Source organism: Trichosurus vulpecula, chromosome 3 (genome assembly GCF_011100635.1).
Source record: "Trichosurus vulpecula isolate mTriVul1 chromosome 3, mTriVul1.pri, whole genome shotgun sequence".
NCBI lineage: Eukaryota > Metazoa > Chordata > Mammalia > Diprotodontia > Phalangeridae > Trichosurus > Trichosurus vulpecula.
This window is the reverse complement of record NC_050575.1, coordinates 139461433-139477161: the sequence shown is the minus strand read 5'-3', so window position 1 is coordinate 139477161 and position 15729 is coordinate 139461433.

The following is a 15729-nucleotide window of genomic DNA, read 5'->3' as shown; positions in this document are numbered from 1 at the left end:
GATCTCATCAGCTTCCCTGGATTTAATTAACATCTCTATGCTGATGATTCTTATTAAATCTACCTGTCCTGCCCCACCTCTCTGTTGAGCAATCTCACATCTCCAGCTGCCTTTTAGACACCTCACACTATTTGTCCAGCATACATCTTAAATTCAATACATCCAAAACAGAACCCATTCTCTTTACCCCTAAACCTTCACTCTCCTATTTTCCCTGTTATTGTGGGGGGCAACACCATGCTACCAGTCTGTCAGTTTCACCACAGCTCCTCACTATCTCTCAACACCGCCGCCCCCCCCCCCCATATCCAATCAGTTGCCAAGGCCTGCCAATTTCACTTTTGCAACATCTCTCAAATATGCCTCCTTCTGTCCTCTGATACTGCTGCCATTCTAATGCAGCTCTCATCACCCCACACTTCGACTATTGCAAAAGCCTGCTGGTGGGTCTGCCGGCCTTAAGTCTCTCCCCACTCCAATTCAGCCACCAAACTGATTTTCCTAAAGCGCAGGTCTGACCATGTCAACCCCTCTTCCCACTCAATAAACTCCAGTGGTTCTTCCCTGCCTCCAGGAAACAAATACAAAATCCTCTGATTAGTGCTCAAAGTCCTCCATCACCTAGCCTCCTCCTACCTTTCCAGTCTTCTTATACTTTAGTCCTCACCCCATATTCTTCAGACCTGGGTGTTCCTCAATCAAGATACTTAATCTCTCAGCTCCCCACATTTTCTCTGGATGTCTCTCATGGCTGGAATGCTCTCCCTCCTACACTCTGGCTACTGGCTTCCCTGGCTTCCTTTAAGTTTTAACTAATACCATCTTTTACAGGAAGCCTTCTTAACATATCTTAATTTTGGTGCCTGCTCTCTTTTAATAATTTCCTATTTATCCTGTATATAGTTTTTTTATTCTGCTTTGATCTGCATTCAGACTCCATATTTCTTTCTCTGGATGAGGATGGTATTTTCCATCGTGAGTCTTTTGGAAAAGTTTTAGATCCTTGCATTGCTGAGAAGGGCAAAGGCTATCAAAGTCAGTCATCACCCACTGTGGCTGTTACTGTGTGCAATATTTTCCTGGTTCTGCTCACTTCACTCACCATACAGTTTGCATATATTTGTTGTATGCTGTCTCCCCATTAGACTCTGAGCTGCTTTTTTTAAATTTTTTTTTTTATTTTTAGTTTACAACACTCAGTTCCACAAGTTTTTGAGTTCCAAACTTTTTCCCCTCCTTCTCCTCCCTCCCCCAAGACAGCATGTAAGCCACTATAGGTTCTACATATACATTCACATTAAACTTATTTTTATAATAGTAAAGTTGTAAAGAAGAATTATAACCAACGTAATAAACCATGAGAAAGAAACAAAACTGAGAGAGAGAGAGAGAGAAAGAGAGAGAGAGGAATTAGTTTGCTTCAGTCTGCATTCAGACTCCATAATTCTTTCTCTGGATGTGGATAGCTTTTTTCCATCATGAGTCTTTCGGAGCTTAGATTCTGAGCTCCTTGAGGGCAGGCATTGTCTATCCTTTTATATCCCCAGCACTTAGCATAGTGCCTAGAATATATTAGGTGCTTAATAAATGTTTATTGATTAATTAATGGGAGGAGCAGGAAGCCCATGACCTCTGGAGGCAGCTCTTTCCCCTTGTGGATAACTCAGAATATTGGGGAGTTCTTACATTTAGCCAACATCTACCTCTCTACATGTTCCTTGCTCTGCTCTATGGGACCAAGTGGAACAAATCTAACCCTTCTTTCTGAGAACAGCCCTTCAAATACTAGAAAAGAGCTGTTACTGTACTACCCCATCATTGTGTTTGCCCCCATGTCTTCTCTTCTCTCGGCTAAACACCCAAAGAAAAAGAAGGCTTCTTAATCACTTTTGGGAAGCTATAGTCACAGTAGATCTGGGATCAGAACAGCTAGATTCAAATACAGCTTCTGCTGTTTACCATCTGTGTAACATTGGGCACCTCATTTAATCTCTATGGATCCTAGCTTTCTTGTCAATAAAAAGTGGTTTGGGCTATATGATGTCTAAGGAACCCTATGAAGTATAAAATACATTAAGCTTTATGAAGCAGTTTACATAGACTATTTCATATGAGGCCCACAATAACCATATAAGGTAGGTATGATAGAAATTATTCCCTTCCTTATCCTTCAGAGAGGCTAAATAACTCCCCTATGGTGACAAAGCTAGGAAATATCAGAGGTGAGATTTGAACCCAGGACACAGGATCACATATTTTTTGAGCCAAAAGACACCTACTATGCACCAGGCATGGTGCTAAGTGCTGGGTATACATAAAGAAACAAAAGACAGTCCCTACTTTCAAGGAGTCTGCAGTCTAATGGAGGAGACAAAATGCAGATGAGTATATACAAACTACATTGAGTGCAACCCCCTTATTTTACAAATGAAGAGTCTGAGTGACTTGCCCAGGGTCTCACAGCTAATAAGTACAGCAAGATTAAAATCCAGCTCTTTCTGACTCTAAATTCGGTTCTCTATCCACTATACCCTGTATCGTGTATACTGGTATGTGAAAGGGCATCTTGGGGTAAGGGGGTGGGAGTGAAGGAAAAGAAGGTAAAATCTGGCTACGATTTTTCATGAATCTCTCTAGTCTTTATATTTTTCATCCATTTTCCCTGAAGTTTTTTGCGTGTGAGATTGGGTCAGCGCCTCTGCACCACTTTCTTGAGAGCTGACACTTGGAGTGCAAATGAAGCTAATGACAAGAGACAATATTTTAATGTTAATTAGATATTTCATGTGTCTTAGTTCATCAGAGAAATATTGCTCTTTTATGTATCACATGAAAGCAGAGCTTTCGCTTGGAGGAAAACAGGGTACACAGTCAGGGAAAAGAAGTATTTTCGGTTTTGTAATTATTCAAATTATCATTGCATTTTAGAAAATTCAGAAGGCTTTGAAAGGCCAGGGGAGGATACTTAGCAGTAACACAACTGTGTGACAGGAAGCCCCTGCAGAGGCTTTCGAACACTCTTCCCCCCACTCATTCCAGAGAGCATTGTTAGAACAGTGCTCTCCAATTAGGAACGGAAGCCTGATTGAATCGGACTTGGCTCTCATTAGACAACCACAAGGCAGGTAGCGCCCAGCCTACTTCCAGAGCCATCTCCTGTCTTTACTTTGCCAGTGCAGGGTCTTCAATTTAGAGCTGAGAGGGACCTTAGAGATAAAGAAAGGGCAGACCCACTCCCTCAGTTCACAGGTGAGGAAACTAGGCCTAGAGAGGTCAAGAGACTGAGGTCACATGCATATCAAAGAGCACAGATAGGAAATGAACCCAGGTCCTTTGAAGCCCAAGCCAGTATTCTTCCTGTGCACAAACAGCCTTCAGACCTACAGACTTTCTCTTAAGATAGTCAAAGTTATTCTCATGCCAGTCTCAGCACATAACAATCAGGCCCCATAATTTGGAGCAAGGTCACCTCACCCTAAGTGGGTTTTCCAGGGTTCCAATCACTTGAAACCACACTATGGAGGACAGACACCAGATAGAGTCAATGGACCAGTGTGGCTCTGTTATCATTGTCATTGGAAAAAAAAAAAGAGTTCATTTAAAAACAAGAGTACAAGAAACACAGAATGTTAGCACTGGAAAGGACATGAGAGACCACGTAATGCAACCCTTTCCTTTTACAAAGAAGAAAAATTAGGCCTAGAGGGGAGAAATTACTTGTTCTGTCATGGAGAGAGCGAGGGGGAGTCAGTAGCAAAGTGCAAAGAAAGCTGGCACTGAAATTGGATGACCTGGGTCCAAGTTTAGATTCCTATACTTACTACATAGGTGACTTCTTCAAAATGAAGGGACTGGGCTCAGCAGCCTCTGAGATCTTGCTCTAGATCAATGTATGAGCCTCTATGATCTCATGATTATGTTTACTTATCTCCTCAGTCTTAGTTTACACTGTTCTCTTCCACTCCCTCTCTATTCCAGTCCAAGTGTCCTGGCTTGTCCCCATACACAACACTGCATCTCCCATCTTTGTGCCTTCTCAATTTCTAGCCCTCAGAATCCCCAAGCTCCCTTCCAGGTGTCACTGGGGTGCTACGCAAGGCCTTTCCTGGTCCTCAGTCCTTCTACTGTTAGTGCTTTTTGGTGCTACAGATTTCTTTAGTTTCCTATTACTTGAAATAACTTAGAGACTTTTAAAATTTGTTTATGTCTAAACAAATTGTACATTCTAGTAGAACCTGAGCTCCTTGAGATCAGGGCATCCTTATCTAATAAGGAATGACTAATAGTTGCAGTTGACAATCAATGAACTTCTTTGGGAGATTAATAGAGGCCTTTGTGTGCAAGCTAAGGGCAGCGGTGTCAAACTCAGGAGCCTTTGGTGGTGTCTCAAAGTGCCACCAGAACCAGGCTAAAATGTAATTGGGAAGTGTCTAACAAAGTAAATAAAAATGCAATACAACATAAATAATGTTAATTTGTGGTTTTCTAAGTTAGCATGAGGCCTGAAAAGATCTATTTCTACTTCAGTTTGATATCACTGGCTCTAAGTACCAATTTTTAAGAACATTATAGAGGGGATTCACACTTCAGGAATGGGTCACTAGATAATAACAATAATAATTTATTTTTAAACATTTATATAATGATTTAAGGTTAGCAAAGTGTTTTATAAATTAACAACAATTCTAGGAACTTGGTTCTATTATTATCCCCATTTTATGAATGAGAAAACTGAGGAAGAAAGAGGTTAAATGACTTGCCCAGGATCAAACATCTAGTTTTCATGACTAAGGAAGGATCTGGCTCAGGTCCAGCCTTCCATCCATTGTGCCACCTTGATGGCTGGATGGCATACAAAGTCTCTATTAATTCTCTTAAGAGTCTATAATCCTACTTGAGGAAGGTGCCAGGCAGTGTGTTAAGTACTTTAAAATTTCATCTCCTTTGACCCTCACAACAACAGGTAGGTGCTATATTAGTTGCATTTGACAGTCGAGGAAACAAGCAAATAGAAGGTGAGTGGCTTGTACAGGGTCATACAGCTAGTAAGTGTCTAAGACTGGATTTGAACTCGTATTCTTGACTGCAGGTTCAGAGCACTAGTCACTGTGCCACCTAACTGCTCCAGTTGGTTGGCATTGTGCACCACCCAAGAGACAAGGCTGAGGTTTTTTTTTCCGTGTTTTCATCTTTTTTATTGGCATCTTGAAGACAAGGCTGAGAGAGACATGGACTCTGAGCTTTTCAGAAATAATCCTCCAGGGAACCAGTAAGTAGCCTCAGAACCCAATTCAACTCAATCCAAAGCATGTATTAAAAGAACATGGAAGGAGACAATGACTGGGAATGAGAAAGACTGGATTCCCTTCTTGTTACTGGCAACAACTGTTGACATGTGTTTGATGAGCCTGTGTCTCAGTGCCCTCGTCTTTCTAAATGAGCTCAGGACTTCTCTCTAAAGGCCTCTCTGAGTATCACTATGGAATTTAGAAGCCAGCAAAACAGAAGGGGCTGGTAGACCTACCTACATCTACCCTACAAAAATAGAGCTTTCCAAGGTAGACAACTTATGGGGTGATTATTGGCATTATGAAAGGATTCGTTGCAGGGTTCCTTTAAAAAGTTACCTGCTCAATAAAAATGTTAGGTCTTCAAGGGGAGGGATGGAATTAAATTCATGAACGGCTCCTAGAAAGTTACTAACTGAATACGTAATAGTTGTTCTGAAAACAAGCAAAATCACTGAGTTAGCTTTGGGGAACATTTCAGGATGATAGATTTAGAGCTGGAAGGGATTTTACCTACCCAAAACCCCTCCACTTACAGAAGAAACAGAGGCCTAAAGAGAGTCAGTTACTTGCCCAAGGTCACACAGCTAGTGATAGGGTCATGATTGGAATCCAGGTCCTCTGAAATCAAAGTCAGTGTTCTTTCCAGCATGCACCTAGTCGTGAAGTCTATCTGTACTTAGTTAATATAGGAGAGTCATTCTGAAAGTTTGAAACCACATTGCAGAAGGGAAGGTTTCTGGCCAGGACTAGTGTAAGAAGAAGCACTGTGTATTCAGCTTATTGCTGGTGGAGGAAGGTAGAAAGAAGTGGGATCAGGTCAGGGGGTGAGGAACAGAAGAACCTGTTTGCCCTGCCTCTCAAATACCAGTAGGGATCTTCAGAAAAGAAATACCACTGAATAGAAACTGTTGTCATTGCTATCTTCTTCTGGGAACCATAATCAAATCAATATCGCCAATGATCCTACAAAGGGAATGTCATTCAACACCACTATGGCTCTATTGACCAACCCGGTAACTTCCCAGACCAAAATTCCCTTCCCTTGCCATCACTCATTTCCATGTGTTGCCTCCTCTTATTAGAATGTATGCTCCTTGAAGCCAGGGGCTATCTCACCTTGACATTCGTATCTTTACTTCTTAGCACTGTACTTGGCACATAAGAAACAATAATTTTTTTTTCAAATTCATTTTTCTTTCATTCCATAGTGTAAAGCATTTTTGGTCTCCCAAAGGAAAAGAGATTCTACTGTTACTATCTCTTGTTAGCTTCTGTCCCTTGTTCTTTTCCTCATTAACTGAATTTTGAGTGCTGAAATCTAAGGACATGGAGGAACGGGAAGTAGGATAAACTAGGAAACACAGTGAGAAGGAAAGAGCACTAGGCAGGAGGTTAGCTGGTAGAGTAGAAAGATAAATTTGAAGTCCAAAGACAGGCTTAAATTTCAACTCTGCTACTTCCTACTTGTGTACTCTTGGGCAGGTCTATAACAAAAGTTTGTCTTAGATCCTTTCCAACTCAAAATCTATGATATTAGGCCCTGAATTTTAGGACCAGTTTTGCTACTAAATTCTATGTGACCTTGAGTAAGTGATTTCCCTCTCACTGAGCCTCAGTTTCTCCATATGGAAAATAAGGAATTGAACTAGGTAGTCTGTAAGGTATCTTCTGGATTGGACATTCTAGTCTTTTATTCAACCAGCATCTCCTGATCTATATTTTGCCACTGGACCCAGATGGCTCTGGAGGAGAAAGTGAGGCTGGGGACCTTGCCCAGCCCTCACTCACTTAAATTGAATTGACTTGCAAGCCATGGCATCATCTTCCTTGTGTCATGGTCCTTCTTGGGAACGAAGGACAAACTACAATTAAGCACCTGTTAAATGCTAGGCACTATAATAGGCATTGGGGATACAAAGACAAAAAATAATGAGACAGTCCTTTCCTCAAGGAGCTTATGTTCTAAAATAGGGGGTGGGGGGGGTTGGAGGACAGCAAGAACACAGAAAAGTAAATGCAAAATTTATCCGTATAATTTCCAGGTGGAAGGGATACTAGCAATTGAGGAGATCAGAAGAGGCCTGTGAAAGGTGGCATCACAGCTGAGCTTTTGAAGGAAGATAAGGAATATGAATGCATTCTAGGCCTAGAGGAAGAGCCTCTGGAAAGGCACAGAGGTGGAAAACAGACCGTCATAAAATGTCTTTAAAGCAAGCAGACCAGTTTGACTGTAATGTAAGTATGAGAGACAGAAATGTACAGTAAGTCTGGAAAAGTAAGATGGAGTCGGATTGAGAAAAGGCTTTAAAACTCAGTGGAGTTTGTATTTTATCCTAGAGGTAAGAAGAAGCCACTCAAGCCAACACACATTTATATAGTATTTACAACGTGTCAGACGCTGTGCAAAGAATTTCAAAAACATAGTGCCTGACCTCAAGGAGCTTATATTCTAATAAGGGAGACAATATATAAACCAGGGCTTCTTAAACTTTTTCCGCTGGCAACCCCTTCAGCACTATGGGGTCGTAACCCAGTTTAAGAAGCGCTGAATGAACAACTAGATAGATGCCAGATACACACTGAGTATATGGAAGGCATCTTAGAGCAAGGCAATGACATGGTTAAAGCTATGCAGGGTTGGACCAGATTCTATGACCGTTGGATTCATCTTTCCGTGTTGCCCTGTTGCTTGGCCCCCATTCTATGGTCCCAAACACATGAGAACTCCTATCCCCATCCTCTGCCACTCCATAATGCGTTATCTTCAGTCAATGTCTTAAACTTATCATTGCAGGTAAGGGGTGGAGAAGGAGCCCTATTGGGGAGTGGAGAAAATTGGAGAAAGCAGCATCTTCCCTATATCTAAAGGTGTAAGCTTCCTTCTGTGTGCTGAGCTCCAGTACTTTCAGTGAGGAATAAAATATAGGGGACTTGGGGAAGGTGGGGGTGGGGTGGGGTGTGCGATTCATTCATATACATTAGTGATTGTTTGGGCTTTGACTGATAACAGGATACTCACTTGGAGGCTCTCTGCTGTTTGCTTCAATTTGGCTTTCTCTGTCCTTTGGGGCCGGGTAGTGGACAGCTCAAAGGCAGTAAGTAATCCAAGGTTGCCGTATTCTAAGTTATATTGGAGAGAAATAAATAAGCAGGCTCCCCATACTTCAGCTCTGCTATAAAAAGCCCGCATATGCTCTGTGCAGGTTTTCTTAAGGTGAGGGACCGAGCCTCGCAAAGCTCAGGCTGCTGGAGTTGCCCATATGGGGAGGCGGTCTTTCACTGATGATTTTGCAGACAGAAATCGCCCATCTGCACTGTTTGCAGGTGTTTTGAATGATTATATTATTAGCTCTGTCTGTTCAACTTTGCTTTTTTATGGTGGCTTTAGTATTGCAGTAAATAAAAAAAAAGAAATATAAAGGCAGCCATCTGGTTCCCCATTTTTGACTAGCACTCTTTGTCAAGAAAGGAGAAAGAATAGTCCAGGATTATCTCCTTCCTCCCCAGCCCCCTAAGCCTGCCTCTGCCCTAAAGCACGATGGATCGAGTTGAACCCACTGTGGCTGGCAGGGCTGGTATCATCCTGGAGAGCATTAGGTTATTCTCAATTTCTTTTTCTCTTGAGGTTTTGAAATGGCCCTTGGGGTTTATCCAGGGCGGCTCTAGTTGACAAGTATGCTCAGATGGCCTGTAGCCTCTTTGGATAGGAAGGTTATTGTGGGTTAGACCAGGTGGAAGGGAGTGCAGGTGAAAAGGTCTGGGTTGGGAAAGCCGCTCAGAGACTGACCAGAGCCTACTTTCCTGCAAATTATTCCAAGGCTTAATTTGATCTGTGGATGACCTTTAGCACTTTACAGGGTATCACTACTGCACGTAGCAAGACAAAGATTTATTTGATTATCTGAGCACAAGTAATTCATCAGTGAAATGCTATTTATGTCAGATGTCACAGAAACAGGAGGATATTTAGTACCGTACATAGGAGCAAGGACTGCCAGAAAGCCAGGAGCTTTTTAACAAGGTCACTAAGCTCACCAGCCCCACAAGAGCTGAAGAATAGACTGGATGCCACCAACTACCCTTTGCTTCTGGGCTACGAGTACATTTGTCAAAATTCAAGGTTAAAAAAATCATTGAACAATCATGTATTTCTCAAAATTATTTTTTAAATTTATTTCATTAAATATTTCCCAATTACATGTAAAAAAATTAACAATTATCTTTTTAAATTTTGAGTTCCAGGACCCATGTGTACAAAAATATATATAGCAGCTCTTTTTGTGGTGGCAAAAAATTGGGAAATTGAAGGTATGCCCATTAATTGCTGAATGACTGAATAAGTTGTGGTAGATGAACATAATGGAATACTATTGTGCTATAAGAAATGATGAGCAGGAAGATTTCAGAAAAACCTGGAAAGACTTACATGAACTGATGCTGAGTGAAGTGAACAAAACCAGGAGAACATCATACACAGTAACAGCAACATTGTGCGATGATCGACATTGATAGATTTATCTCTTTTCAGCAATACAATGATCCAAGACAATTCCATAAGACTCATGATGGAAAATGCTAACCACATCCAGAGAAAGAACTATGGAGTATGAATGCAGATCAAAGCATAGCATTTTATCTCTTTTTTTGCTTTCTCATGGCTTTCCCCTTTTGTTCTGATTCTTCTTTCACATGTTTAATATGTTTCACACTATGTTTAATATGATTGTACATATATAACCTATATCACCTATTGCCATCATTGGGAGGGGGAGGAAAGGGGGAAGAGAGGAAAAAAAAACTGGAACTTAAAATATTATAAAAGTGAATGTTGAAAACTATCTTTACATGTAACTGGAAAAAATTAAGTGGGAAAAAAATTTTGAGTTCCAAATTCTCAACCTCTCCTTCAGGCCCCCTCCTTGAGACAATGAGTAATTTGATTTTGATGATACATGTGAGGTTATGCAAAATATATTTCCATATTAGCCAAGTTACAAAGAAAAACACAAAAAAATTAAACAATAAAAATAAAGTTTTTAAAAAGTGTGCTTCAATGTGCATGCAGACTCCATCAGTTCTCTCTCGAAGTGGATAGCATTTTTTTCATCATGGTTCCTTTGGAACTGTCTTGGATGATTGTCTTGATCAGAGTGGCTAAGTCTTTGACAGCCGATCATCCTTACAATATTGCTGTTATTGTGTACAATGTTCTCCTGGTTCTACTCACTTCACTTTGCATCAGTTTATATGATTCTTTCCAGGATTTTCTGAAAGCATCCTGCTTGTCATTTCTTATAGCACAATAAAATTCCATCACATATACCACAACTTGCTGAACCATGCCCCAATAGATGGGCATCCCCTCAATTTCCAAATCTTTGCCACCACAAAAAGAGCTGCTATAAATACTTTTATACAAATAGGACCTTTTCCCTTTACTTTGATTACTTTGGGATATAAACCTAGGAGGGGAATTTCTGGGTCAAAAGATATGCACAGTTTTATAGCCCTTTGGGCATAGTTTCAAATTGTTCTCCAGAATGGTTGGATCAGCTCACAACTCTACCAATAGTGTATTAGTGTCACAATTTTTTCCACATTCCTTTCAGCATTTATCATTTTCCTTTTCTGTCATGTTAGCCAATCTGATAGGTATGAGGTGGTATCTCAGAATCGTTTTAATTCGCATTTCTCTAATCAGTAGTGATTTAGAGGACTTTTTCATCTGATTATCGATAGTTTTGATTTTTTCTTCTGAAAACTGCCTGTTCATAGCCATTGATTTTTTATCAACTGCTGAAATGGTTTGTTTAAAAAAATAAATAAATAAATTTGGCTCAGTTCTCTATATATTTGAGAAATGAGGTATTTATCAGAAAAAATCACTGCAAAAAAAAATTTCTCCCTTTCCTGTTTTCCTTCTAATTTTAACTACATTGGTTTTGTTTGTCCAAAAGTTCTTTAATTTCATGGAATCAAAATTATGTGTTTTACTTCCTATAATCTCCTCTTTCTCTTGTTTGGACATAAACTCTTCCCTTATTGATAGATCTGACAGGTACATTTTTTTTCCCATTTTCCCCTGATTTACTTATGATATCACCTTTTATGTCTAAATCATTTGTACATTTTGACCTTATCTTCGTATATGATATGGGATGTTGATCCAAGCCTAGGTTCTGTCAAACTGCTTTCCAGTTTTCTCAGCAATTTTTCTTAAATGTTCAGTTCTTACTCCCAAAGCTTGGATCTTGGGATTTATCATACACTAATTTGCTATGGTCATTTACTACTGTGTATCGTGGATGTAATCTAGTCCACTGATCCAGCACTCTATTTCTTAGCCAGTACCAAATTGTTTTGATAATCGCTACTTCGTAATCTAGTTTGAAACCTAGAATTTCCAGGCCACCTTCCTTAACATTTTGTTTTCATTGATTCCCTTTATATTCTTAACTTTTGTTCTTCCAGATGAATTTTGTTACTATTTTTTCTAGCTTTATAAAATAATTCTTTGATAGCTTGATTGGTATGGCACAGTAAAAGTAAATTAAGTTAGATAGAATTCTCATTTTTATTACATTGGCTTGCTCTACCCATGAGCAATTAATATTTCTCTAATTGTTCAGATCTGTCTTTATTGGTGTGAAAAGTGTTTTGTAATTGCGTTCATATAATCTCTGGGTTTGTTTCGGAAGGTAAGCTCCTAAGTATTTTATATTGTCTGTAGTTATTTTAAATGGAATTTTTGTTCCTATTTCTTCCTGCTGGATTTTGTTGGTAGTATATAGAAATGCTGATGATTTATAAGTTTATTTTGTATCCTGAACTGTTGCTGAAGTTGTTAGTTGTTTCAACTAGTTTTTTAGTTGATTCTCTAGGGTTCTCTAAGTATACCATCATATCATCTGCAAAGAGTGATAGTTTTGTTTCCCCATTGCCTATCTTTATTCCTTCAATTTTTTTTTCTTGTCTTAGTGTGATAGCTAATATTTCTAGTACAATATTGAATAATAGTGGTGATAATGGACATCTTTGCTTCACTCTTGATCTTACCTAGAAGGCTTCATGTTTTATCCACATTACAGGTAATGCTTGCTGATGGTTTTAGATAGACAGTATTTATCATTTTAAGAAAGGATCCATTGATTCCTATGCTTTCTAGCATTTTAAAATAAGAATGGATATTGTGTTTTGTCAAAGGCTTTTCCTGCATTATTGATATAATCATATGATTTTTGTTGGTTTTATTACTGATATGGTCAATTATGCTGAAATTTTCCTAATATTGAACCAGCCCTACATTCCTGGTATAAATCTCATCTGGTCCTAGTGTGAAAACTCTCTGATATATTGCTATAATCTCTCTGCTAGTGTTTTACTTAATATTGTTGCATCAATATTCATTAAGGAAACTGGTCTATAGTTTTCTTTCTTTGTTTTTGCTCTCCCTGGTTTACATATCCAAAGCGTATTTTGGTCATAAAAGGAATTTGTAAAAACTCCTTCTTTACCTATTGTTCAAAAAGTTTACATTATATTGGGATTAATTGTTCCTTAAATGTTTGGTAGAATTCACTTGTGAAAACATCTGGTCCTGGGGTTTTTTCCTGAGGGAGCTTACTGATGGCTTGTTTAATTTCTTTTTCTAAAAAGGGGTTATTTAAGTATTCTATTTCCTTTTCTGTTAATCTGGGATATCTATCTATCTATCTATCTATCTATCTATCTATTTATCTACCTATATATACATACACACATACACACATCCATTTCACTTAGATTGTCAGTTTCACTAGCATACAACTCCTAATAATTGCTTTAATTTCATCTTCTTTGGTGGTACATTTACCCTTTTCACTTCTGATATTAGTAATTTGGTTTTCTTTGTTTTTTAATAAAATTAACGAATGGTTTATCTATTTTATTTTTGTTTCCCCCCCACAAAACTAGTGCCTAGTTTTATTTATTAGTTTAATTTTTTTGTCTTATTTTCCTTTCAACTGTGTTAATCTCTTTTTGGATTTTCAAGATTTCCATTTTGGTGTTTAATTGGGGTGTTTTTAATTTGTTTCTTCTCTAAGTTTTTTTTAGTTGCATGCCCAATTCGTTGTTCTGTTTTCTCTCTATTTTATTGTCATATGAATTTAGAAACAGAAAATTTCCCCTAAGTACTGCTTTTGCTTCATTTCACAAATTTTGAAACGTTGTCTCACTGTTGTCCTCTCTTTAATGAAATTATTGTTTCTATGATTTGTTCTTTGAGACACTCATTCTGTAGGATTAGATTAGCTTCCAATTAGTCTTTAATCTATGCTTCTATGACCCTTTATAAAATGTTAATTTTTTGCACTATGGTCTGAAAGGCTACATTTAATATTTCTCCTTTTCTGCATTTGGTCGTGAGGTTTTTATGCCCTAATACATGGTTAATTTTTGTGAAGGTGCCATCTATGACCGATAAAAAGATATACTCCTTTCTGTTCCCATTCAGTCTTCTCTGGAAGTCTATCATATCTAACTTCCTCTAAGATTCTATGTGTCTCTTTTACTTCAATATTTATTTTATGTTTAGATTTATGTACCTCTGAGAAGGGAAAGTTGTGGTACCTTACTAGTATGGTTTTAATGTCTATTTCCTCTTGTAATTCATTTAAATTCTCCTTTAAGAATTTGGATGTTACAGCATGTGTGCATGTATATTTACTATTGATATTACTTTATTGTCTGACTCCTTTTAGCAAGATGGATTTTCCCAGCTTCTCTCTTTTAATTAGGCCTAATTTTGCTTTTGCTTTGTCTGAAATCATGATTGCTAGCCCTACCTTTTTTACTTCAGCTGAAGCATAATAAATTCTGCTCCAGCCCCTTATTTTAACTCTGTGTGGGTCTCTTTGTTTCAAGTACATTTCTTGTAAACAACAGATTGTTGGATTCTGGTTTCTAATCCATTCTGAAATCCACTTCCATTTTATGGATAAGTTCATCCTGTTCATATTCATAATTATGATTGCTAACTGTGCATTTCCCTCCATCCTATTTTCATCTGTTTAACCTTCTTTCTCTTTTTATCTTGTCCCTTTTCTAAAGTCTGTTTTGCTTCTGACCACTGCCATCTTTTATCTGACTTCCCTGTTATTACCTTTCCCCTTTCTCTATTTCCTTTCCCCTTCTACTTCCCTGCTAAGTAAGATAGGTTTCCATTGTCAATTGAGTATGTACATTTGTTTTTCCTCTTTGAACCAATTTAGATGTGAGTGGAGTTGAAGCATTGCCTCTGCTCCCACAAAAGACACACATACGCACACATACACACATGCACACACACACACACACACACACACACACCATTTCCCCCTCCACTGTAAAAGCTCTTCCTTGCACACCTCTTTTACGTGAGATAATTTTCCTCATTCTTCTTCCTTTTCTCTTACGGGATCTCTCTCACCCACCTATTTTTCTTTATCCCAATTTAAGCAACTTACTCCCACATTCTTGTTCTGTGTAGCATCCTGATAAATTCCTGGAAGATACATGTATTATCTTCCCATATAGAAAGGTAAACAGTTTAACTTTATTGAGTCATTTATGATTTCTCTTTAATGTCCACCTTTTTTATGCTTCTCTTGAGTCTCGTACTTGAAAGTCAGATTTGCTATTCAGCTCTGGTCTTTCTATCAGACAAGCTTGAAAATCCTCTATTTCATTATGTATCTATTTTTCCCCTTGAATAATTATGCTCAGTTTTGCTGGATAAGTTATTCTTTCTTGTAACTCTAGCTCTTTTGTCTTCCAAAATATCATATTCCAAGCCCTCTGCTTCTTTAATGTACTAGCTGCTAAATCTTGTGTGATCCTTACTATGGTTCCACAGTATTTGAATGGTTTCTTTCTGCCTGCTTGAAGCATTATCTTTTTGACCTAGGAACTTTCAAATTTGGCTATAATATTCCTGAGAGTTTTTATTTTGGGATCTCTTTTAGGATGTGATCAGCAGATTCTTTCAATTTCAACTTTGCCCTCTGGTTCTAAGATATCAGGACAGTTTTCCTTGATAATTTCTTGAAACATGATATCCATGCTTTTTTCTTTAATCATGGCTTTTAGGTAATGCAACAATTTTCAAATTGTCTCTTCTTGATCTGAATTCCAGATAAGTTGTTTTTCTAAAGAGCTATTTCATAGTTTCTTCTGTTTTTTTTTCATTCTTTTGACTTTTAAAAAAAATTATTTCTTGGTGTCTCAGCATCCACTTGCCCAATTCTAATTTTTAAGGAATTATTTTCTTCAGTGAACTTTTGTATCTCTTTTTCCATTTGGCCAATTCTGATTTTTAAGGAGTTATTTTTGTCAGTGAATTTTGTTTTATCTCTTTTCTCATTAGGTTAATTATATTTTTAAGGTGTTATTTTCTTCAGTATTTTTGTGCCTCTTTTAC